At 35.4% G+C, this 27,033-nt stretch overlaps 1 protein-coding gene across 13 annotated transcripts in view; it reads right to left on the bottom strand.

Moving 5' to 3' along the window:
* Window positions 1-27,033, bottom strand: part of LOC138698194 (A-kinase anchor protein 9-like) — a 630,353-nt gene that overhangs the window by 66,198 nt on the left and 537,122 nt on the right. The window lies entirely within an intron of this gene.

Raw genomic sequence — 27,033 nt, 5'->3', positions numbered from 1 at the left:
TAAAACCTAGCTGACTGTCACTGGGCAGTAACCTGAACACAAATTTCAGCGTCACATTGTTGACAAGTAACTCCATCTGTTAGCACAACCATAAAGTACTAATAGACGTTATAGAGTAACAACAATGGGAGGGTGGGAGAGGGAACCTAGCTGAGGACACTGAACTTACAACAGCAATATAAATCCCTTGCAACGTTTCTTTTGAAAAAAAGAGCAAAGCCAGATAGGCCTATAGCTTATTTCTGATGATGGTGCTCTAGGAAAAAATTGCAGGCAGTTACTCACTCACCCATATCAAAATGGCCAGGTAGCACAGACATCGGCTAATATGCATAAAATGATAGTAAATACTATTACACTACGAATATAATAGAAAATACTAAGATTTCTATGCATAAAATACCTACGAAATTCTTTTGTTTGTACGAAAAAAAAAAAAAAATCTAGAAGCCATGTTAAAATTTATTTCTGGCATTAATAAAAGCTATGAAATTCATGCATGAGACTAGTCAGAGCTTTGCTTCATAGTTTTTTCTACGAAAAATTGCAACTTGCCTGTTTTGTGACTTCACATGAGTTATGAGAGGTTAGAATGGCTGCTTTTTTTTTGCGAGTTCGAGCTGCTAAAACATATAAAGGAAGAAGAGCACTGGCAGATAGTAACTTTAAGAAACTTTATAGATTTGAGAAACAAAACTTGGAATGGTTACGCAAGTATTTTATTGGAAACAACGAAGAAATATGCAGAGGAGCCATAACCTCCGAACAAAAAGTGAGAATTTCTTGTGCTATGTGGCAGACTCAGGCTTTCAGAATGGAATAGGAGAAGAAATAGTGGTTCATCAAACTACAGTTTCAAGGACAACTGGTTTTATGTCAGAAAAATAACAGGAAAGTTTCACATTTGGATCAAGTTTCCATCCAATATTGGATATACGAGGAGAACTAAGGTTAGTTGGCAGCAGAATTACAACTTCCCAACTGCAATAGGTGCACTCGATTGCAAACATGTTAAGATTCCTAAACACAAGGCCAAGAGAGATCAATATATCAATAGTAAAGGTTTAGCTTCAGTCAACATTCAGGCTACATGTGATTCTACAGAATATTTTACAAGTGTAGACGTCAGTTGGCCTGGTTTGGTGCACAACTCATGGATTTGGCGGAACAGTACCGGTACTGTGTAAACTGTGATGTGCACCCTGGTTCATGACACCCTACAGAAATCCTAACACATCCAATGGTTTTATAATCATCTACTGGCTGCAGAAACAGTGATTACTGAACACTGTATTGGCCAACTAAAGAAAAGGGGTTGAAATTGCTGAATTTGTACAAAGTTTGAAATTTTATTTTTAGTACTAAATAAATTACACTGAAAACTTCTTTTTAAGATTTATCATATTCTGCTCTTGTCATAATTTTTATTAAATAATTAAGATGGTATGCAAAAATAATTGTCAAATAATAATAAAATATTCACCCTTATGGTGGCAGTGATTAAATTTTCTTCTCGTAGTAAGCTGTCTACAATCTTGTTAGTTAAGTTATTCAATTATCAACATAGGCTGCTGCTCTCCAATGCTCATATTCTTTGTCTCCTCTCTTTCAAAACCTGAAGGCCATATGTGCTTAGCCAGTCTGTTTGAGATTTCTTCAGATACTAGGGCAAGGAAACTGTTGGGTTCTGCTGAAGTTTCTAGTACATCGACTACATACACTAAATCAACACTTGAAGTGAGAGTTGCCAGTGCACCTAAAATTAGTATGCACTTATGCTAGCCATTTATAATAATAAGATTTAATTTTTATTTCCAAAATAATTAAACTTACCTGGAATTTTTTTTAAAGTAGGATCATCATCCTTCGAAATTAGTTAACATATTAATTTTGTTAAATATTTGCTTCTCTGTTACGATTTTGCCTAGTTGACACTGCAGCTTCGACTTAAATTCCTCTATAACTGTTACCTTTTCATTCCATACTACTTGAGTTTGTGATCTATTCAGCAGTCTTGGAAAGTCCTTTAAGAAATTTACGAACATAATTTGTTGTTTGTTGCCTAGTTGACACTGCAGCTTCGACTTAAATTCCTCTATAACTGTTACCTTCATTCCATACTACTGGAGTTTGTGATCTATTCAGCAGTCTTGGAAAGTCCTTTAAGAAATTTACGAACAGAATTTGTTCTCCAATTTCCTATTCTTGTTCCAAGGTTGACATGATTGATCGTCAATTGTATTGCTTCCGCAATATTAAAATCATTTTTATATGAAAACTCAACAACTGAGGCGTTCAGAGCTAAAGTGGATCAAGTTACAAATTTTCATAAATTGAGTTTAATTCATTTTCTGATTATCTAAAGTTGGATCTTTTCCGAGCAGTAATGGATCAAGTCGTAATTCCAAGCATTTGCCAGTAGGTGACACCAATCACTTTTGGTTTAGATTATTTGTTCACGATGTTTTGAGCCATAGTGGATCAAGTCACCAAAGCATTACATCAATTAACATCACAATTGTTTATATTCTATAAATCTAGAATTTCAGAATAGAGCAATAAAATGATTGCTAGTCAAATTAGATAATCTACTAGAGCAAGTTAACTTTAAGTCCTATTATCTCAAAACTATGTCTCATGGACTTGATCCACTTTAGCTCTGAACGCCTCAATTGCAGGTTCTGCATCAGGTTGTCAATTGCTTCAACACAAGTCAGGTCGAGTACTAGCGAAAATACCTGATGAGCTGGTAATTGATTTTTATCGAAAAGTGAAGACTAAGCAGTCTAGGATTTAACTTCGCAGGAAAAGCACCCTATTTATGCATACGATTTGTTGAATAAAATTTATCTTCAGACAAAGTGAAGGACAATGCTACGATTTTGTGCATTTAGGCAATCATGTGAGTGACACAGGTGGACGTGGAGTTGTCCCATCCTCCACTTGTAGTACACACCAAACCAATTGCACAGAAGTGTGTGCACGAACAGTTACACATACATAAGTGCAACCCTTAGTGTGAAAATGCAATGGCATATAACAAGAATTAAAAAAAGAAAATAAATAAGAACAGTAAGGTATCACTGAAGTTTTACAGAGAAAGAAGAAAAAGTTTGAAACCAGCAAATAAATAAACCAACCGAAAATTAAAATACATAATCTTGCCGAAAACGTTTTTTCTTGAACATTTCTTAAAACACTGGGAATTTGGTAAAACTTTATATTCTGATGGAAGTTGATTATAAGTTATTAAAAAATGCTTAATCCCTTTCGTATCATAAGCTACTAAGCCATTCTGAGAAAAAAATATTTGTTTGTAATAAGTGCAGTGAAGCACATATATAACTTCGCTCTGTTTTTGTTACTTATAAAATTTATTTCATCAATTATTCATGTTGTAGTCTAAGGTAAAGGCGTCATGCCTGGACTTGGGGAAGAAATTTTCTCATGAAATTTCGGTGAGTGTATGAAATCGATACCCACAAAGCATAATGATGAATTACAGAAGTTAAGTAGGTAGTGAAATCCGGTTCCATGAACCAGCTGTAATTGGGGGAGGGGAGGGGGAATCATGCTAACCACACAATACCCCCGTACTGGTTGGATGATCATTCACCTCTGCTGAGACATGTAGACATGACTGAGGCCAGCAGTCGGCTGGTTGGCATTCCCTATCTATGTGTTGTTGCATCCAGGATTAGTATTATTTATTCACAGTATAGGGTAAAGCAAAAGTCAAATTTCTTCTTACACAATAATTTATTACACAATTATTGTTTGAAACCTCACCCATTTGTACCACTGCTTTATGTTCAACCAAAAAAACAGGAAACTGACTTTCGAGCTATTATTTTACGCAGTCCAAAATGGCAAGAATCTTAAATAGAGCCCTGACTTGGAATTTACACCCTACTTCATTCCATAATTAAAAAGGTTATGATGATACAGTGCTTCGTGTTAAGAGGATTTAAATTCACTTACAATACTTCTTTTATTTTATTACATCTGCTAATGTACTGTACCTTTCAGCAAAACTATTGTACCTGATAATGTACGGTATCTTTCAGCATCCGTGCAGTGTAAGATGTAAACCAGGGCGTCTTAATATTAATGGCCAAGGCCCAAAGTCAACTAGGCGATTACTGTATTTAATCGCGTAATTTTCGCACCCCAATTTTAAAAAATCAATTTTGGACTTTACTTTTTTCCCCGGTAATTTTCGCACCCAAATGTTTATTCCCATTTAAAATTTCATTTTACTTTTATTTTAACTGGTCATCATAAGTATGAGTCCTCTGACAATGAGTGTGATTTTTTAGGTAAGATTTACTGGCAGTCGTTCTAAAATGAGTTTAAAGGAATGTACCTTAGAAATACGCAAAATTTCGGTAGAACCTAACACTGACGTTTTCTTATTCGTTTCAGAAACATCGCGATTTTTCCGCAGTTGCTCTGAGTTTTCACTCATTCTTAATCATATCAGTGTAGTGTGTACAGTTCTTTTAAATAAAATGTTGTTCTTCATTATGTCATGTCACTTTTTATTTCCTCGCGTAATTTACTCACCCCTACTTTGGAACGGATTTTCCCTTCCAAGAAAGTGCGTAAAATACGCGAGTAAATACGGTAACTTCTGCAACCCATGGATCTATTTTAAAATTAATGGTGTTAACGTAATAATACTGTATAAATATGTGTAGAAAACCAAAACCACTACCATGATCGTGTTTTCTTTATTGTTCGTAAAAACACACTTCTGAAAAGGTTCATAATTTTAAATAAAGTACTTTAATTAATATGTTTGTTATTATACATATTATATATATATAGAGCCATAGATTAAGAATGCCTGATGTAAAGATTCATCACATCTTACAACACTTTCATATACGACTTATTCAAATCACATCTATTTACAAAACTAACAGCTGCAATTACAGTTTCAATGAAGTTTAACTTTCTGCTGATAAATACTTCAAACCACAAATGAAAATGTAAATGCTTACTTTCAAACACAAAAGACAAGGCACTGAAAAACTATCAAGGAAATCATATTGAGCTGAATGATGCATAGCTCTCTGTATTACTGCAACACAGGCACACTAATACTACTGTCAGAACTTACAGCAGAAAAAGGAAACTCCCCTACTGGGAGCTATTCCAAAAATAGAGTTACACATTGTGAACTCAGTTAATAGCATCGCAAAAAATATAACAGACTCATATAACTGAAAATAAAACTATAAAGCACACGGACATCACAGTTGTAACATTAATTCTGTTTTCGACACACTATAATTGAGGACCGTTTTTGCAAAACTTGCTAACTGAAAAAAACTAAATTTTACAGGAGAGACAAAAAACAGAATGGAGACACGTAGGTTATAGGTGCAACGATCACACTTTGACACACTATAATGAAGAGAAATAATTCAATTTTACTCAGATGCCTTTAACATCGTGTAGAAGCCTGCCTTATGTTAATAAATCCACCAAAATCTCAATTTTGCAAATTTTGCAGTTAGCAAGTTTTGCAAAAACGGTCCTCAATTATAAGTGGAACATGCTAAACATAACTTGTGGATAACATTGTCGATTCTAACTCACACAATGACAATCTCCAAAAGAATAAAAAAAATTATTGCGACAAACTTGTACTTAAATATAAGGTAGGCCAAAAATCACTACCCATTTCAACAACAGTCGAGGACTTGAAAGTGGCAATTTAATTTAATTTAATTTATTGATCTGACCCAATATTTTGGGTTTGCCCTGCGACACAGAATAGCTCACAATAAAATTTAAAATGAAAAATTATATAAACAGGTTTCAGACAGAAGTGATTAAGACTTAAGAAAAAAAAATAGAACTAAGTATAATTTAAATTGAATGTACGCCATAAAGATGCTGACGAAATATCGCTACAGAAAATTTTATAATGGTGGTGACAATGGCATCTTGAAGATCTCTCGTCAGCTTGTATTTTTCTCTCCACTTTACAAAGGCCTCTCGCTCCAAAGAAGTGACCGGTAACTGTGATTTTTTCAATGTCGTATTTTGCTGATAGGTACTGAATCGTGGGCTCGTAGATTTTCTTTTTCTCTTCGTCCACTTCAGATGGTTGAGTGGCTGAGATTTCAAATCTGATCGTAGGATCAATTATTTCTGCTGTCTGTTTATTCCTATTTATAGCTATGATATCGATCCTACGATTGCTCCCACCATCAGCAATACAATGAACTTCCTCGTGAACGTCTAGATTTTTGGATCGAAGTGCATCTGCAATCAAAGAACGTATGATGTTGTGACGTTTTATTCTAAGTACTTCTCCCTGTGGGCAACTCCCAAGCACATGTGGTAAAGTTTCATAATCACTGCAGTGCCTACAGTGGGTTGTGCCTGTAGAGCGACCAGGGAGAGAATGTACTGGTGCCACCATCACAATCATTTTTAGCATTTCTCTCCACTCAAAACTTGATAATCCTTCATGCTTGATGATCCACGAGTTGGCTGCAGGTACTTCTTCAAACAATACAACTCCTTTTCCTTTCTGGGGGTATGCACACCAGGTTTTAAATTCACGGTGCCGAAGATGGTGCCTTAATTGCTTCACAGATCCTGTAGCCTCAACTCTGCTCACTTGCAATTCCGACAAGCAACGAGTTCTTATAGTTTCGTAATCTCGTACACCATTAACGTGCTGGTCATTTAGGTTTTCTAGCTTGGTATTGATGTTGAGTTGCTGCAGATCGGCTTTCCATGTAGTGCACATCACTGACAATCCTTTGTATTTCGTACTTGTATATATCATGCTATTAGGAGTGTCGCCTGGTAATTGTAACATTTCCTTTACTACGCTTTTAATCATATTGTCAGCTTTAATGAGGAATTTTTTGGGGATCAGATCCACAGATGCAGTTTGAAATGGATATATTAAAGTTGGGCAGATGAACTGGTTTAAGATGACTGAAGGAAATGACTTGATGATGTTAGTTGTTGAAGTGCGTCTTTAGTTTTTCCAATACTTGGTTTTCATTGAATGTTAGTGTTTGTTTAAATCTAGCACCTAGATATTTAATTTCTTCGTCTACACTGATGCTATTAATATGACCCACAACAGTTGAAATTTGATCTTGCTGAAGTTTTCCATTGTTGATAATGATGGCGCTTGATTTTTCTGTATTGATATTCAAACCTATTTCTTGCAATAGTAGTATTGCATTCGTAACAAGAATGGAAGCAGCTTCTTTGTCTTTCCCAACAATTACAATATCATCAGCAAAGCAGAGTAATGTAAGGGGATCAGTGTCTGAGGTTAACTGGAAACCGTAGTTTTTAGAGACATTCTTTTGTGTCAGTTCATTAAGCAAGTGGTTTATGCCCCAATTAAATAGAAGAGTGAAATAGGGTCGCCCTGCATTACACCACAGTTTAAGCTCATTTTTCTTGTGTAACCGTTGCTTGTTCGTATTTGCGTGGTGTTACCTACAAGCAAGTTGATCAATAGTCTTTTTGCGGCTTCTGGTAAGACAGAATTATCAATCGTATTTATTAGATGAGCGTGTCTAATGCTATCGAAGGCTCTACTAACATCAAGAAATACTAGGCAAGCTGAAGATTTTTTATTACCTGCTGTGCGTAGGATTCCATCTAATATGTTTACATTCATGAAAGTGCCAGGTGTCATGACAAACCCATGTTGATAGTGATTTAATTCTATATATTCTTTGACAATTCTATCTAATGCTTTAACTATGACTCTTCTAATGACAGAGCAGATAGTGATCGGCCTCTACTTTCTCAAATCATTCTCGTCTCCACCTTTGAATATTAATATTGTTCTAGCATTTTTTAGAATTTCGGGGACTATACCAGTTTGCAACATCTTATTAGCTATTTCTGCTATTACATGAGCTGCAATTGGATCTCTGATTGCCTTAGCTAATACTCTATCTGGACCCAGACTAGTATTTACTGCTATACTCTTGATAACAGACAAAATTAAATCTTGGGAAAATGTAATGTTTTGAACCAAATCTTCATTATTTGATGCTTCATAAAACATTCTTACGTGAGGGTTGGATGTTTCAAACTTGTTTTTGAAGAAATCTTCAACTACATCTTTTCGCAATTTTAATGTCTGTGATTTATCATTGGAAATAATTTTCCTTACAGCTTTCCTGCGCTGATAAAAGTATTCATATTGAATTAGTTCATAGTCAAATTTAGCTTTTCTTCTTTTGCGGTCATTTTTTGAACTACGTTGTGGGTTGCTAGAAGTAGAATATTGGCAGTTATTGTTTTTTAATCTCCCACCTTTTCGAGCCTCGTAATATTTAGAAATTGGATTTTTTGGTCCGGGTAGTAAATCCAAAGCGTCAGCCAAGAATTTAAGAAAGTTTTCAACATTTTCCTCAAATGCTTTGTCAGTCAAATCATCTAATTTTAAAATATCGAGCCATTTATTCATTTCTTTTTTATAAATGCAATTTCCATTATTTTTATTAGTATTTGGACAAGTCTGGTTTGAAGACGCACCAGTGTTATTTTGAGATATATTTGGGGAAAGCTCAACATGTTTGTTTGTATCATTTGTAGACGATTGGACGAGTATTAAAGATTCTCTATATTGTTCAGGATGCACTTTACTGATATGTATTTTAATTCCTTTATAATACTGACCACAGAATTGGCATGCTGTTTTGCAAATATTGACGTCTGTACTTACATTTGATATGAGTGATTTAAAATAATTCACCAAATCAGTTTAAATCTAGGATCTTGTTGATAGCAACCACAGCAACCATGCAAATAGAATGCTTTGAGTGATAAAGATAACATTACGGAATATTAAACTGTATCTCAGAAAAATGTTAATGGATTTCACAAGTTAACACGTATAATTGCAGATCACATACAACTGTCACGCTAGACACTTGTAAGAATATGAATAAAAGGTAAATATAACTGGAGCACTAAACTTCCTGTTTAATCTTCAGTCATGGATCCACATGCTGTATAGAAAGTATATTTAAGTGTCCCAAATAGTCTTCAGTGATATATCAAAGCACAAGGAAAATAATTTGAAAAACAAGTGCTATATTTTGGAAATTTGAAAGCACTATTCTGTGGTGCCAAGAAGAAAATAGAATAAATCTACCACTCTGTTCAGCAGAAAAGATGTTCTATGAACTCAGTTCTTTAAATTTTATTTTATTTTTTTTAGTTGGTTATTTAACGACGCTGTATCAACTACTAGGTTATTTAGCGTCGATGAGGCCGAGGATTTGCCATAGATTACCTTCCATTCACATTATGGTTGAGGAAAACCTTGGAAAAAAACCCAACCACGTAATCAGCCCAAGCAGGGATCAAACCCGTGCCCACACGCAACTTCAGACCGGTAGGCAAGTGCCTTAACTGACTGAGCCACGTCAGTGGTTAAATTTTATTTTATGAAATACAGTGTCTCAAACTATTTGGTTGGTCTTCAGTGCATCTAGACAGAGTCAACTATGACATTCCTAGACTTCTGATATTGCAGAATCTGTTTCTGAAGTGGAGACACCTGAAGGTAGAATTATTAATTATTTTTTTTAATCCAATGCCACCAGGTTGTCTTTTCGACATTTCTGGTCTTCTCTCCTGGTCGTGGCTTAGTTGTAACCCACTTCTGAGGTTGGGGCGCCTGGAAGGCAGAGTTACATTACCCCGATGATGTGATAGGATGATTATGATAATGTGATGCCAGGAGGGGGTCTTAAATCTAAACTTAACCTAAATTCCAGACCATGGACGAACATAGGAATAATCCCCTTTAAGGAAAAATTCCTGTGCTCTAACCGGGAATCGAACCCGGGACCTCATGAACTATAGCCATAAGCTCTGACCACTAGACCATGAGGCTGGTCACAGAAGTAAAATGTGAAATTATTTTAATCACATTAGTCCCGTGAACACTTCTAAATAATCCCCGAAACTTAAAAAAGACGAAAATACACGTTTAAAATGAAAAAAAATATATATATTAAAATTATGTTGTTGTTTTCTAATGCCAGGCATTTGACAATAAAGTCATTTATATTAAAATTATATAAATAATTATAATTTGTTATTTATCCAACGCCTTAGATACCATTCTTCACTAATCATGGCCTCCTATATCAAAACCTATCTAGTACACATATCGGTTCTAAAATCCATGCCATGATATGTGATTATATGAGGACTTATTCTCAACATATTTTCTTTTATAAAACATAATTTTTCGTTAAGGTCATGGATAAAATTACGTATGGTACTTGTGAGCGTGATCTTTATTGCGCTCGTGTAATTTAAGCACTCGGCTCACGCCTCATGCTTAAATCTTTCCACTTGCGCAATAAAGATGCACTTACCTCACAAGTACCATAAATAACTATTGTCACAGCAAAAAAACACTATGAACTGTTGGATCAACCCAATACAGTATATCAAAATACTTCTATTTTACCATATAAAACATCTGAAAACTTGGAATCGTATCACATTCGAAATCATACTAGACTGAGGCCAAAACAGAGACAATTTTAAATTTTAAAATCTTTTGCCACACCATCCAGTTTGTGTCGTAATTTGTCGTTTTTACTTATTCTACATAATTACTCTGCAATTTTTTTTATTTATTTCAGGATTCACTTTGGATTTATATGCTTTCCAGAAGAAACTTGTAATTCCAAACATATCTCTGTGTCGTAAATTTTTTCTTGTGAATTCCGGTTATTTTTAACAACTTTCAAGGATAATTTTTAACAATTTTTAGATAATCAACATCCAGGTCGTGGCAATAATAAAGCACCCACATAATTTTTACAAGTGCTAATGGTCACCATCTCTTACACAGTAAGTGTTTCCTAAGTATCATCTGGCAGTATATTTGTAATACATTTTCACAAATGGGAAAATAATGTTTGTGCAATTTAAAGTAGATACTCAAAATGGTGACTGTACACTTAGCGGCAAAAAGAATGGGCCGACTCTTGGTCGATAGAAAAGCTAAGTTCTATCACGCGGTTCACTCGTGTAAACATAACCCACTGCAAGGCATTGCTGTGGTGTCTCTTCATTGAAAGTCGTCCGTCTATAATGTAGTAAATCTTACGAGCAGTGTGTAGGCCAGTGGTAAGAAGTCTGACATCCATACCAAAGGTTGTGAGTTCGCCTCCTGGTATGGTAAAATTATTATTTTTTATTTTAATTTTTACTTAATTTATTAGTTTAAATGTGAAATGGCATTTGTTAACAAATTTCGTTGTGCCTGCCTTGTAAAAATATTATTGCCCATCACCTGTGGGCTATTAATAGGTGATACCTGGCCTGTATAAACAAAAATACTTGTTTCACCTCCTAAAAAACCGGACGCATATCAAACACAAATAAATAATTAAATTAACAAAAACAAACAATTTTTTAATATATTAACAAAACAAGGCCTGTGGTGGGGACTAGTATCTCGTTCACAAAACACCTGCGTCAACAACTGCCCTCTTTCTGCGCGGCATGGAGTCCAAAGATTATGGAACAGGTCTAAATTCTTGGCCATCTCCTCCCACACATCTAGAACTCTGTCCCACAATTCCTCAGGTGTCCGAACGGGTGGTTGTTCTGCCCAAATAGAGCGTAGGATCCTTTTGACTGAAGCCCACAAATTTTGAATCAGATTCATATCTGGTGAATTTGGAGGCCAGTCGACTGGGTCGACATCACGCCTCCTCGTAAACTATCTTTGAATCCGGTTGGCGGTGTGTATCGGATGATTATCCTGCTGGAAGAAAAGTGTTCCTTCTGGATATCATTTTCCGTTGTATTAACAGATAGCAGTATTGCTTGAAAGAGAGAGAGAGGGAGGTTTATTATTTATTAGAGTTTGGGAATATTCTAAGAGATATCACCACATAATTATAGCTTTGCAAGACACATATGATGGCAAATTTGTAATTAAAAAAAGAAGATTGGGGGAGATTCGAATCTTGAGCTACTACTATCATCTTGTTCAATATACTAATGCTGTAACGTCTTACGCTACTGTGACTGTTAATATCAGTTCGGCATAATACGTGGTTTTCCTGTTCGTATTTGCTCAGGTTGATTGTGTATTTATCAGTTTTATTATTATTTCACTATTCAAGGGCTCTGGTGTATCTAGCCTCAACCCGCCATTCTATTTTATTACATATTTTAGACTCTTAAACAAAATACAGCAAATTTAAATGGTGTAATTATGTGTTACCTAGTGAACTACAGCTTTGGTGAGACGCGCATGCGCAATGTTATGTCTCTATAACTTAGAAATTGTCGGCCGGCCCATTCTTTTTGCCGCTAAGTGTACACAAGGCTTACATCTCCAAAATACATTTCATAAGTCCTCACATGCAAATTTAATTTAATTAATTTGTATGGAATTCTGTATTCTTCAGTTTGGATCACTATATTTATAAATTCTTCCTATACAGTATAATAATTTCTTCAGGTCCATTTGCTAACATGGCTATAAGAAGTGTTCAGCAGTTACAAAATTAGTAATTTAATGCACTTACTTATGATACAGAACAATTATTAATTATATGGTGTTACTTATGAGGTTCAAACCTGTCTTCAGACAGTTAACTAAACAACAACCAATGGTAGAGGATATGATGAGAATCACTAATAGAATTGAATTATATAAAAATGAAATTATCATAAAATTTTGCTTAGGGTACTTTCATCATCATCAACTAGAGCTATTCATTCAAATAGTCATTTTAGGGGACCTTCATTGACTTTCATTCATCATCCTTGGCTAGATATGAACCCGCAAATTTCGAACAATAATGCCTCTAACTTTCGGGGAGATTTATTCCTATTCATTAGTCAGAGAAAATTTTCAAAGAACCTAATGACATTAAAATTTAACTCAACCACATCTACAGACTTTAGTCTATAGAGCTAGAACTGGATATCTGGTCACATAACTGAACCTGCACAGATTTAACATATCAATATCTCTAATATATAAAAAAAAATGCATTGTAAGTGAAGAAACAATTTTGCACGTCCTTCTGGAATGTAATAAATCATGATTAAGAAAGAAAACAACTAAGAAGACACACAGAGCAACTCAAGAAATCACTCAACCTGCAGACAGTCCTAGTCTTTACACTGCCAACTCTCTGGCCCTTTGCATACAAAATGTAATGCGGACACCATCCCATCGACATATAAGTCAAGCATGAGTGAAAAATAAATTAAACATTTTTCATCTCTATTTTCTCTCCTATTCAATATTATTTGGACAATAACGGTACTTTAATTTGAAGCTCTAACAAAAAACATTCCAGGGCATTACAACCCTTTAAGGCCCAGATCGACCAGCCGACTGCTGGTCTTACGGCCACAAGCCGAAACAGAGGTGGACGATCATCCAACCAGAATGGAAGTATTGTGTGGTTAGCACGATGATCCCTCCAGCTATTATAGCTGGCTTTCGCAACTGAATTTCACTACCTATCATAGCTCCCCAGGTGCATCACGATGCTGGGTGGGCAAGCAAAAAAGCATTGGTTTGCTTAAGACTCTATCATCTAAACATATACAGGGTGTTTCTGAGGTGGTGTTACAAACTTTCTGTACACCTTATTTATTGTATTTATCTGTACAACTTACACATACTGTATTCATCTGACGTTGTTTACGATGTCTACTTACAGTATTCCATTCAGTGCGCTGTCTGAAGGATGGGGACAGGAAATTACACTAAAGCAATGCAGATAACGTAATGTGTAACGGACATGGTCGGTCCTGATATGCACTTCTGTAGACAGCAGTGTATGTGTACAAGTTGCAGTGTCCAGTAGATCAGTCCTAGTGAAATGGAGGAGTACACAAGAGCGGAATAAGCAGACCTGATTTTCGAATACGGATGAGCCAATGGGAACAGTAGACAAGCTCACAGATTGTATCGGGCCAAGTATCCATGTAGGAGAAATCCGGCCCATGCCATCTTTCCACGACCGTTCCAAAGGTTAAGGGAAGGAGGGCACGTGGCGCCAAATTACAATTCCATTTCCACACAACTATTTTTGCTTATAACTTTCGACTCAGTCATTTCTGGAACATGGTTCCTTATCTCAAATTGATACATGTGCCCTTCGCCATCATCCCTGAAAGTTTGTACCACCACCTCGGAAACACTCTTTATACATATGTTATCTAAAAAACCTTCAATACCAGTATACAGGCTGCTTCAAAGCACCCATGACACCCTCTTTTCTCGAAAAATACATGACACTGGGCGTTGCGAAGAACTTCATTACCAAAACCCATGGGCATAACAGCCAAGGGAGATAAGGGGATCCTTTCTCCCCAATAATTTTACGAAAAACTGTTCCAAGGGAAACTAATTTACTCAGTAAAAAATTAAAAGTATGTTTTACTCAACTTCATTATTTTAGTTACTGGCTCTTTAATACCCAACATCTGTCTTATATCTTCCTTTTCCTCTCTAACCTGGACATCCTCGCCCCTTCTCTTATCCTATTCATTTTCATTGCTTCAATCTTTGATTTATGCTGTTAAACAAGTGTCCATCCCTCCACTCTAAGTCAGATACTTTCTACAACACTTAAAAGAATCTTTTTCTTTATCTGTTTGGAGTTAACTCTACTCCACAGGACCCGTTTAACATTCTTATGGCTTCTCTTTCTTATCTTCTTCTATATTCTACATCTGCTGCACAGCTGCCAGATTCGTGAATAATCGAGCCCAAATATGTAACTGTTTTACTGCTTTAATTGTTCCTTGAGGTAAACTCCACCTCCCACAACAAGATATTCTATTTTATTCATATTGACATGAAGACCCCCTATTTCGAAGGCTTCTAACAGCTTTCTCAGCATGTATTTAGCATCTTCACGACACTGGATAATCAACACCTGGTCGTCTGCAAACAGAAGAGAGTGTATTGTGACATGACCAACTGGGATACTCACCTCTCTACATGATCAATTTAATCTCTGTAGCACGGATAGGTAGTTTTAATTGCCCAATTTCCACAAGTGAAACATCTACATAGCAGAACAAGGGAGCGCTGGTACATAATATCCAATTTATTATTTCCACACTCTCTTCCACAATATTCCCAACAGGTGGATCATCTGTTTCTTTATCTATATTGTCATCTGTAGTTGGGCTTATATCAATGTAATCACCTGATTCAAACATAACAGTACTATAGCACAGCCAGGCAACATTCAAAATATAGCACTTCCATTGTTAAGTCGCATATGATGTCATTGTTCTGCATGACTTAATCGCCACTCTAATCTGACTGATAGGAACATTTTGTTTTTGTGCACCCTGAAATGTTTGTCTGGCTATACTAGAAACACTATCACAATTATTAGGATTATTTATGCAGACCCTGTAACACTCTATCTCCATTTCACAATGAATTTCTATTACATGGTTCTCATCTTCACTCATTTTAGGCTCGTTTTCATTAATTTCCGCTTCTCTTCAAGAAGAGATAATTGTTCAAATGTCTTATTACAGCTACCACTGTGATAGTCAATTGCTTCAGCCACAAGTTTTTCCTAATATAGGAAGATTTGCACCTTGACTTCAACTTCGAAGCCACTTGTGTACGTGTCAAATTTAATTCTGGTACTGCAGTCTTTTTAAGATCTTTTCCTCTTTAAGAAGTTCGAATTTCAATCTAGAGAAAAGTTCATAATCATTGTCTCGGAAGTATTCAGAACAGACACTTTGTACTTCACGTGGTAAATTTTTCTTAACCAATCACTATATCAGCCATGGACACTAATATCTCAATTGAGTCACTGTCAACTATCCTTTAACTCCCCACTTCACCTTCCTGGTTGAGGCAGTAATATTTTGGTCAGATATGAGTAGACAGTAAGGTAATCATTGCTCAATGACGGATTGTATACAGCAGGCTCATCATGGAATGTTGATCACACTACAATTTCCACAAGGCATAAGAATTAGAATAATTTTTGCATTCAGTAAGGACACCATTGTGTCAGATAATGTGATATAGAAATGTATAACTAAACCTGTAACAAATTTAAATTTAAGAGAATTTTTAGGGTGCCTGTATGAAATATATTACAATAATAATTATCATCATGATTTTCTTCAGGGAAGACACGAATAACAAAGATAGAAGAGTTTAAACATAAGTTTCCCGACATAAATATTGAAAACATTGTACGAATTAGTTATCAAATTTTGCAACAGATCCTAATAAATATGAAGCCCTAGTGTGAGCAGTGAGTTTGTTTAAAAATGTCCCATTGTAGCAGTCGACAAAATATGCCCTGAGAAACACAGTTTATTTAAATTTTTAAGTTGTGTTCGACATATAACAACTACTACAATAGAAGAAATGGAGTATGATAATGAAAGTCAATTACAAATACTTACTTACTTACTTATTGACTTTTAAGGAACCCGGAGGTTCACTGCAGCCCTCACATAACCCCACCATTGGTCCCTATCCTGAGCAAGATTAAACCAGTCTCTATCATCATATCCCACCTCCCTCAAATCCATTTTAATATTATCTTCCCATCTACATCTCGTCCTCCCCAAAGGTCTTTTTCCCTCCGGCCTCCCAACTAACACTCTATATGCATTTCTGGATTCGCCCATACATGCTACATGCCCTGCCCATCTCAAACGTCTGGATTTAATGTTCCTAATTGTCAGATGAAGAATACAAAGCGTGCAGTTCTGTATTGTGTAACTTACTCCATTCTCCTGTAACTTCATCCCTCTTAGCCCCAAATATTTTCCTAAGTACCTTAATCTCACACACTCATAACCTATGTTCCTCTCTCAAAGTGAGAGTCCAAGTTTCACAACCATACAGAACAAACAGTAATATAACTGTTTTATAAATTTTTTCACATTTTTGAGAGCAGGCTGGTGATAAAAGCTTCTCAACCGAATAATAACAGGCATTTCCCATATTTATTCTGTATTTAATTTCCTCCCAAGTATCATTTATATTTGTTACTGTTGTTCCCAGGTATTTGAATTTTTCCACCTCTTCAAAGGATAAATTTCCAATTTTTATATTTCCGTTTCCTACAATATTCTCATCACGAGACATAATCATATACCGTCAATGGGGGTAACATTGGCCCATTAAGGATAACTTTGGCCCAATAGAGATTACATATTTGAATTGTTATATCTCTCACAAAATACTGGCAGGAGCTGCCATCTACACAGTACAGTTGAAGCTACTAAGATATACCACACTTTGTGGGAGATATAAAAATTCAAGTATGTATTCTCTATTGGGCTAAAGTTACCCCCATTGACGGTACTTTGTCTTTTCGGGATTTACTTCCAAACCTATCTCTTTACTTGCTTCCAGTAAAATTCCCATATTTTCCCTAATCATTTGTGGATTTTCTCCTAACATATTCACGTCATCCGCATAGTCAAGAAGCTGATGTAACCCATTCAATTCCAAACCCTCTGTGTTTTCCTGGACTTTCCTAATGGCATACTCTAGAGCAAAGTTAAAAAGTAAAGGTGATAGGGCATCTCCTTGCTTTAGCCCACAATGAATTGGAAACACATCTGACAGAACCTCACCTATACAGACTCTGCTGTACGTTTCACTGAGACACATTGTAATTAATCGAACTAGTTTCTTGGGAATACCAAATTCAATAAGAGTACCATATAAAACTTCTCTTTTAACCAAGTCATATACCTTTTTGAAATCTATGACTAACTGATGCACTGTACCCTTATACTCCCATTTTTTCTCCATTATCTGTCGAATACAAAATATCTGATCAATAGTTATCTATTACGCCTAAAACCACACTGATGATCCCCAATAATTTCATCTACATATGGAGTTAATCTTCTCAAAAGAATATTGGACAAAATTTTGTATGACATCAACAAAAGTGATATTCCTCGAAAGTTACTACAGTTAGTCTTGTCCCCCTTCTTAAAGATAGGTAAGATTATGGACTCCTTCCACTGTTCTGGTACAATTTCCTTTTCCCAAATAGTAAGTACAAGCTTATAAATTTCGTTAGATAATGTGCTTCCACCCTCTTGTATTAATTCTGCTGGAATTTGATTGATACCTGGAGATTATAATTTTTCAGATTTTATATCACAATTTCGACTTCAGAAAGTGTGGGTTTGGATATAAATGGCTTAGTAGTTTGTATTTCAATTTCGTCCCGATCATTTCTATTCGGCCTATGTATATTTAGTAGTTGCCCAAAATAGTTTTTTCATCTGTTCAGTACTGAATGAGAGTCTCCAAGCAAGTCACCATTCTCATCCTTGATCAAGTTTGCCCTTGCCTGATAACCACTCTTAAATTCCTGTATGCCCTTATATAAATCTCTAATGTTTTTATTTTTACTTCTTTTTTCTACCTCATTCAGTTTCTCCTTCAAGTAATCTCTCTTTTTATTCCTAAGTGTACGATTTGCTTCCAGTCTTTTATTTAAATAATTATCTCTATTCACCTCAAATGGATCCTGTAAGAATTTCAATTTTGCTTGTTTCCTTCTTTCTAGTACCATGCAACAATCTTCATCAAACCACGGTCTCTTTTTCTTAGTTTCATAATAACCTATGCTCTGCTCAGCTGCAATGTTTATATTATCTCGGATATTTTCCCACATGCTATTAACATCTACTTCTTCCTTAACTTCGTCGGAACTTGCGAATATGGCAAACCTATTTGATATTTCGACCTAATAATGTTGCTTAGATTCCTCGTCCTTTAATTTCCAAATATTGAACCTTCTAATATTAATATGTTGCTGTACTTGCTTGGCTACTGATAGTCTTTCTCTTAGTTCTCCAATTACCAAATAATGTTCAGAATTACAGTCTGTCCCCTCAAGATCCGAATGTATAGAACACTAGTATGTCTTCTTTTATCTATCAAGATGTGATCTATTTGGTTGTGTGTCAATCCATCTGGAGAAGTTCAAGTATATTTATGTATATCCTTATGGGGGAATGTTGTACTTTTGACAATTAAATTTTTTTATGTGACAAAGTTGACTAACCTAACTCCATTATCATTACTAGTTACGTGTAGGCTCTCTTTTCCAATAGTCGGTTTAAAAATATCTTCCCGTCCTATTTAGCATTGAAATCTCCCAATAAAATTTTCATGTGATATCTAGGTAACTGATCAAAAGTGTGTTCCAATTCCTCATAGAAGCTATCCTTTATAGGTCGTCTTTCTCTTCTGTAAAGGCGTGAGCATTTATAACTATGATATCGCACAATCTACCCTTAAGTACTAAATACGATAACCTATCACTGATAAATTCGACTTTTTTTTACTGCTGATTTTATTCTCCTATGAACAAATAATCCTGTTCCTAATTGGTGATTATCGTTTCCTTCCCCATTATACAACAAGTAATCTCCTATTTGTGTTATGCCATTCCCATCTAACCTAACTTTCTGTACTCCCACAAAGTCTATTCTATATCTAGCTAGTTCTTTTGCTACTAATGTTATCCCTCCTGTTCTATATAGACTTATAACAATTACAAATATAAATAAAAAAAATCCTTGTGATTTTTGTTTGTATTAGATGAAAGCACTGATGTTAGCAAGACTTCACAACTAATCATATTTATTAGGGGAGTTGATTCTGATTTTATCATCCATGAAGAATTGTTTGACCTTGTGATACTTGTTCAACTCTGACAGATTTTCATCTAGTTTGGCTTTTCAGACTTTCACCGACAACTTATGAACCAAGCAGACTAATGGAATATCTTTAATTTGGGACTCCACTTGCATTGACATTTTAGCTCCATCTCACTTGCCGAATACCTCTAGATGTGCAGCATCTGCTGCTGAATTAGCCATGAAGAAAAAATGTCAATAAATTTGTTCATCTTTTAGACAATTATATCTTTATTCCCTTTGCTGTGGAGACCTTTGGTTCTTGGAGTCATGATGCTAAAGTTTTGGTACGGTATCTCAAATGAGCCAAATTTTGATCTCCATTACTGGCGATCACCGTTACACTACTTATTTGCATCAATACTTAAGTATTGCTATTCAACATGGAAATGAAATGAGCGTTTTAGGTACTCTTCCCGAATCCAGCACTTTGGACAAACTCTTTCTTCTGTAAAATTGATTAGGTTTCCTGTGTGTAAATATTTGTATTTAGTATTATGAATTTAATATTAACACATCTTGTAACATTGTATTAAATCAAATTCTTAAAATAAAAAAATATAAAAAATTCTTCATTGAATATCACCCCAGAATAAGGACCTAAATACATAGGAAAACAATGTACCATATACGGGAAAACTTAGTAACATTCTCAGCTCATTAGTCCCCAAGGAAGTTCAAGAGAGTGACTATGCCAGAAATTAATAAAATAAAGGAAAGCTCTTTTAAGCTAGCTACATGTGTGTTATTACTGATGTGAAGTACCTAATGTATATTGAAACAATTAATGTATCAAGTGCCACTGCATGATGATACTATTAATCATAGATTTTATGAATTTTCGGCTCTTGTTGATTGCCTGAAATCCACTACTGATGGAGAGTGTCTTAATGTGCATTTGTTTGTAAGGTGGTGTAAGCAAAGAAGGATATGGGTGGAGGTTTCTCTGTTTCCCTTCACTACCCCTTTATGTTCAGGGCTGCACTATATCTTTCTAGTGATTTTTCTGCCTAAGAAATGTGTGAAAATTAACGTCCTTTTCTTTCGATATTTTGAAATTTGTAGACCGGTTACAACCGAACACAACACAATATGACATTTTTAAGCAACTGAATTCAAACTAGCACTGCATCTACACTCATTAGTGTCATGCATAGCTGTGTGAAATCATTATTGTAAGCCAGCCAACCAAGCATGTTCATCTACAGTAAAGTCACTCAAATATAATTTTTTTTTATTGACTCTAAACTATTTGCAATAAGGAACTAAGGTTAACGCTGTTCTGTTTTCCAATTAATTTCCTAGAATACTATGCCATAAAATAATATGCGATCATAAGCTGCCAGGGACCTTATAACATCCTCGGTTACGAGGGTCTTATGAGATTGTTGTTGATGTTGTTTAGTCCAGTGGTATTCAATCATTTTTGCTAGTGTACTCCCAAAATACATTTCTTTTATCTCCGTACCCCCGAACTGCATTACAATTACAGTATATAAGAAATAACAAGACTATGACTGATTCTGTATGCAAAAATAAGTGATTATTATTATTATTCTTATTATTATTATACATAAGTTACTGAAAAAATAATAATATTAATGAATTATGTAAAATATTATTGAAAACAAGAATTGATATTGTAAAATAAAATATGTAAACTGCAATAATTACCACGCAATAAAATAAATATGTCAGCATTTTTATACACCTAGTCAGTGGGATACGTATCTTTTGAGACAAACTCGTGTACACCTGGGGATACGCATACCATAGATTGAATACCATTGGTTTTAGTCAACTGTCCGAAGACAGGTCTGAACCTCACAAGTGATTCCAGCAAGGCACCACTTATGAGGCAACTAGGCCAGAAAAGGTCAATTTTCTATTTGGCTTTGGAATACCTAATAATTCTCTAAAAGTGAAGTAGATAAATGTAGTCCTTTCATATTGCAAAGTTGCAAACACACAAATAGATGTCACTCGACTACTAATTAGCTGTGTGAGGGCTAAATAACTATTCATAATAACAGAATTCACAGCATCGAGCAGACCATTCTGCTTTGTTCAGTGGCCAAAAACGTTTGTTTCAGTTAAATAATTTCAGTTTAAATATTAATCAGCTTCCACCTCTACTGAGGTTCTGACTGATACAGGTACATCAATAAATCAGGCATTACATCTCACTTGATGATATGTGTCAGAGGAAGAACAATATGATTACATACATTGTAGGATAGGTGAAATATAGTACTAGAGTCGATGGCAATTCGGAAGGTGGTAGTCTGCTAGTGTTTGCGTCGAGAGAGATAGATAGAGAAAGCAAGGCAGCGTACAACATTGCCACATTGTACTTCATGCGCACGTGCAATACAAATAGCACAAGAGAGAATTTAAATTCTCTAAAGACAATAATGACCTTAGTCATTGGCTATAGTACGCATAACACCAAACAAACCCTCTTTCCTTCACTAACAATATTCTTTGCACATTTCTCAACCCCACACCACATGCTTCTGCAGTCGTTTCTTGCACAATAGCAATGTTGCAGCCAGCATCAAGATGGCCGACAGTTTTCTGCTCGTCAATGTTTTTAAAATAATTATACACCTTAAACACTATTTCCCGCACCTGCCTGTGCAATACTTGTCTTTTTACAGTCTCTTCTTCCATTTACTTATCTTACATACACAGTAAATGTTAGTTTTACTTCTTCAATGTATTAAAACACTCACATGTGAACAAACAAACTCGGAAAGTACCTGTTATAGACTGAATCTGATTGGTTCTACTGTACAAGTTTGTGACGTCACATACCAGAAATGCTATGGCAGATGTAGCAGCTGACCACCTTCCAAAATGCCATCTAGTCTAATCAGAGATGTACGTAATGGAGGGGGGAAAGGAACTGGTTACCCTACTTCATTATTTCCTGGTTTAGTTGCCACGTGAGTGATGTCTTTTTGGTGTCTCTTATGAGGTTCCAACTAGTCTTCAGGTTGTTGAAAAAAAAAACTCTCTCCCTCCCTTCCCCCCTCCCCCTCTCTCTCTCACACATAAGCCCACCATCGGTTCCTACCCTGAGCAAGATTAATCCAGTCTCTACAATCATACCCCACCTTCCTCAAATCCATTTTAATATTATCCTCTCATCTATGTCTCCTCCACGCCAAAAGTCTTTTTCCCCTCTAGCCTCCCAACATTCTACATGCATTTCTGGATTTGCCCATACATGTTACATGATTGCTAGTTATTGTACATTTAAATTTAAATAATGGTTAGATTTTCTGATATTGTTAGAAATTACCAGAGTTCTTTGTCTGAAATTCTACTTGTTCCCCAGTGTTGTTATGGGAGATTATTTTTTGGTGCTAACAGTGTTCCGTCAAGGTACTTGTATTTCTTCATCAGGCTCTTCAAAGGTCATGAGAAAGGTCTTTATTTGCACCAGGATTCTGGGCTTTACCACTCTTGGGTCGTTTGCCACAAGTGTGGCAAAGACTTGAAAGAGCAAAAGAAGGCCAATAATTCTGACTTTGTACAATGGATCTGTATCAAGAGGTTTCATCTGAAATCTTGTGGTTCTCAGAAATACGTTTGTTACAGTTTATGGTTTCTGAAAGATTAACATGAGGCCATTGGATATACTTCTAATAACACACATCATCTATAGAATTTCACCCAAAATCACCATGATGGAACACAGATTCGATTCGAAAACTATGACTGATTGACGACAGATCTGTCTCTATACGATCTGTGATTACATTGAGTCAACTTCTATATCTATAGGTGGTGAGGGCAAGATAGTTGAAATCGACTAAAGTAAATTTGGTAACAGGAAGGAGGAAGCAGCAATACATATCTTGTTACTGTTTCTGATCAGTTCACTAAAACTCCTGGTCCGATCAATAAGCAACTTGTACTTCTGGGTACAACTGTGATTACTGATCACTAGGTATCATACTTGAGGGAAGAAGGAAATGTCCTTGATGAGACAACTAGTGCTGATCTATAGAGAGCACATGGTAGCAATAAGTTTTGCACGTTGGGTTCCACAACATTGATTGCTGGTGGGGGAGGTGGAACATTGGTATTGGAGCACTTGCTGGTAATATGAACCAACAATGAGCAAGTGGTGACTTGTGACACCTTTCCCACTAGTATTGGAATCACATTCAACAGTGTCATGTTGATCTTCGAAAACCATGAGGCATAATGAATGTATTTCTGAGAACCACAGGCCAATACTACTGTTCCATCAGAATACCAAGATGTTTCAATTCGTCAATTGTTTAAAAAAATCTAACTTTGGAAATAAATTCAGAACTCTACAGCAAACACAATTTCCAATTTTTTATTCATTTTGTATTATTTTACAATGAAGAAAACGTTAATGGTGAAGATGATGATGGTACTAATAATAATAATAATGATTATCAAAGAATTATAAAAAGCAATTTATTGACAATAAACAAAGAATTTCAAGAAGTATCATATTAGAAGAACTAAAAACAACAGAAAATTAATTTGACAACTATATGTACAGTTGTCAAAAGAAAAAGTGGCCGCTCTCCTGTATCAAAGTTCCCTTCGGGTATCTTCGCTACAATTCGGAGACAGGCGATGATACATGTTGTTGGACCACGTTGCCTGATATCTACAGTTATAATTGAAGTATACTGTGTGTTATTCGATAGCATAATGGTAGCGTTCAGGCCTCTTATTCATGAGGTCCTGCGTTCGACTACAACCTCGTGCTTTTTATGTCCTTTTTTGTTCTGTTTTTGAGAGAGACAAACTAGACATAATGGCTCCTTTCTCTTTTATGATTATTTTAGTAATTAACATCAGGTTCATTAATATATTATGCCATGACTTTATCATTATCATTATCATTATGATATTGTGGCTGCAAATGGAAAGAAAAAAGATTTTATTCTCAATAAAATATCTTTCGTGGCATAAACATAACAAATTTACTGGCGTCGGCCTTAAAACATTCAAACAATTAAGCGTTCAAAAAACAAAACAAAAAGCCACAATTCAATATTTAGTCTATCTTCCTCTTATCTCGATCATCTTGCAGTCGAGTAGGCATGGAATTGACTAGTCTTTGCAAATAGCGACTGTTCTTAGACACGATATTCCAGGCATTCTGAACATACACACATAAATGTTCTGTCCATGGGCAGGTCTTACATTGCAAACCCAGCAATCTCCAATCTTTCCTATTTTCTGCCTTCCTCTTATGATCCACATATCCTAATGTCGTCTATTATTCTTTTCAACCAGAGACCCAACCAATTCCTTTTTCTCTTTCTAATCAGTTTCAGCATCATTCTTTCTTCACTCACTTTTTCAAACACAATTTTATTTCTTATTCTGCCTGTCCACTTTACACGCACCGTTCTTCTCCACATCCACATTTCAAATGCTTCAATTCGTTTCTCTTCATTTCGTCGTAATGTCCATGTTCTTTCCCCATACAATGCCACACTCCACACAAAGCACTTCACTAGTCTCTTCCTTAGTTCTTTTTCCAGAGGTCCGCAGAAGATCCTTCTTCTTCTATTAAAAGCTTCCTTTGTTCATGTTTGCAGTTTTCTTGGGAAGGATAGGCCTAAATGCGGTAACATCCCGTTGCTTTCCGCACACCACTATCTCTTTCGCATCTTATTAAATTCCAAGGGCCCAAGCGTGGAGTTAGGAGAGTGGATTTGACTAATTGGGCCCTCCGGACTTCACCGAAAGTCACGGCAAGGGTTAAATATTAATTCTATCAGGATGTTTGACCCGGTCAGAGACCGGGAAATCTCAATTAGCCTTTGCCCCCCGCATCCTGGACTAGCTTCTACGAATCATCAGAAGATCTTAGAGTGTGATTGGGCCAATGTTTCCAAAAATGTTTCCACACTTTTGCTCTCGTAGCTCAGCGGACGAACGTCGGAATTTAGATGTCAACATCTCAGGTTCAATTCCTCGTTACTCCTTTTCATTTTATTGTGGTTCAAGATAGTATAATGTAATAATACAAAAAGAAAAACTAATAGCAGTGTTATGCAACTGGATTTTTCCAAACCTAATATTAAATTTATGTTATTTATATCGCTAAGGAACGATTACAATATAAATAACTTGAATATTATTTATACAGTATCACTAAAGAACGATAACAGAATATAAATTATAAATATCTGTTTGTTTAATTAATATATTGCAAAAGAACAATAACAATATAAATAACTTGAATACTGTTTTATAATGCTAATGAAGGAAAACAGAATATAAATAATAACTCGAATATTATTTAAATAGCTAAAGAACGATAACAATATAAAAAACGTGAATATTATTCATATCGGAATTTCACAGATTTATTACAGATGTATTTAAGAAATTGTAGAAGAATAGTAATTAGTAACAGTGTCCTATTTATTCTTCTTGGAGCCAAATTTGTAACTTTTAAAAGTGTGGTTACTATGTTGAAGTGTATGTGTTGTAACGGATGCTTGATTTGTTATGTATGTGAGTCAGTTATGGGATGCTTGATGTCGTCGCAATGTCGTAATTATAGTTTGATTGTGTTTGTGTGACTATTGTGTATTAATTTATGATGTATGGTACGGAAAGCTGCATATTTGTGTTATAGAAGTGTTACGTATGTGTGTTGTTAATGTTTTTGTATGTTAGAAATTGATACCTGATATTTGTTTTGCAATCGCAATGCCTAATTTACGGATTGTTTATGTTTTGTTTACATCGCGTAAGCTAATTTAATTTTCTTTTCCATTTCTCTTTATGCTTATCTTTTTTGTGTATAAAACTATAGCCCTAACATACATATGTAAAATACGGCTAACCCCCATTGGAAATACAATAATAATTATTATTCATATCGTTATAATACGATAACAGAATAGAAATGATGACCTGAATTTTATTCATATCTCTAAAGAACGATAACAAAATATAAATAACGTGATATCCATAAAGAACGATAACTGGATATAAATGATAATTTGAATATCATTTACATCGCTAAAGAAAGATTAAAAAATAAAATGAAAACTTGAAGAAGGCCCGAACCCACGACCTTTGAATCATTAAACAAGCACTCTACCGCTGGTCTACGAGGCGTAGATATGGAACACTTTCATAGTTCCGGAACTGCTTGTACAAGCACATGCATCGTGTAACATCGCCGCGACCCGAAGTGGACTTTGAAAATATTCGCTGTTCACGAGTGCGGCCACTTTTTTTTTTGACAGCTGTACGTTAAATACGAAAATA

This window comes from Periplaneta americana, chromosome 4 (assembly GCF_040183065.1).
Source record: "Periplaneta americana isolate PAMFEO1 chromosome 4, P.americana_PAMFEO1_priV1, whole genome shotgun sequence".
NCBI lineage: Eukaryota > Metazoa > Arthropoda > Insecta > Blattodea > Blattidae > Periplaneta > Periplaneta americana.
The sequence above is the reverse complement of the archived record's forward strand: the minus strand, read 5'-3'. Positions and strand labels throughout refer to the sequence as shown.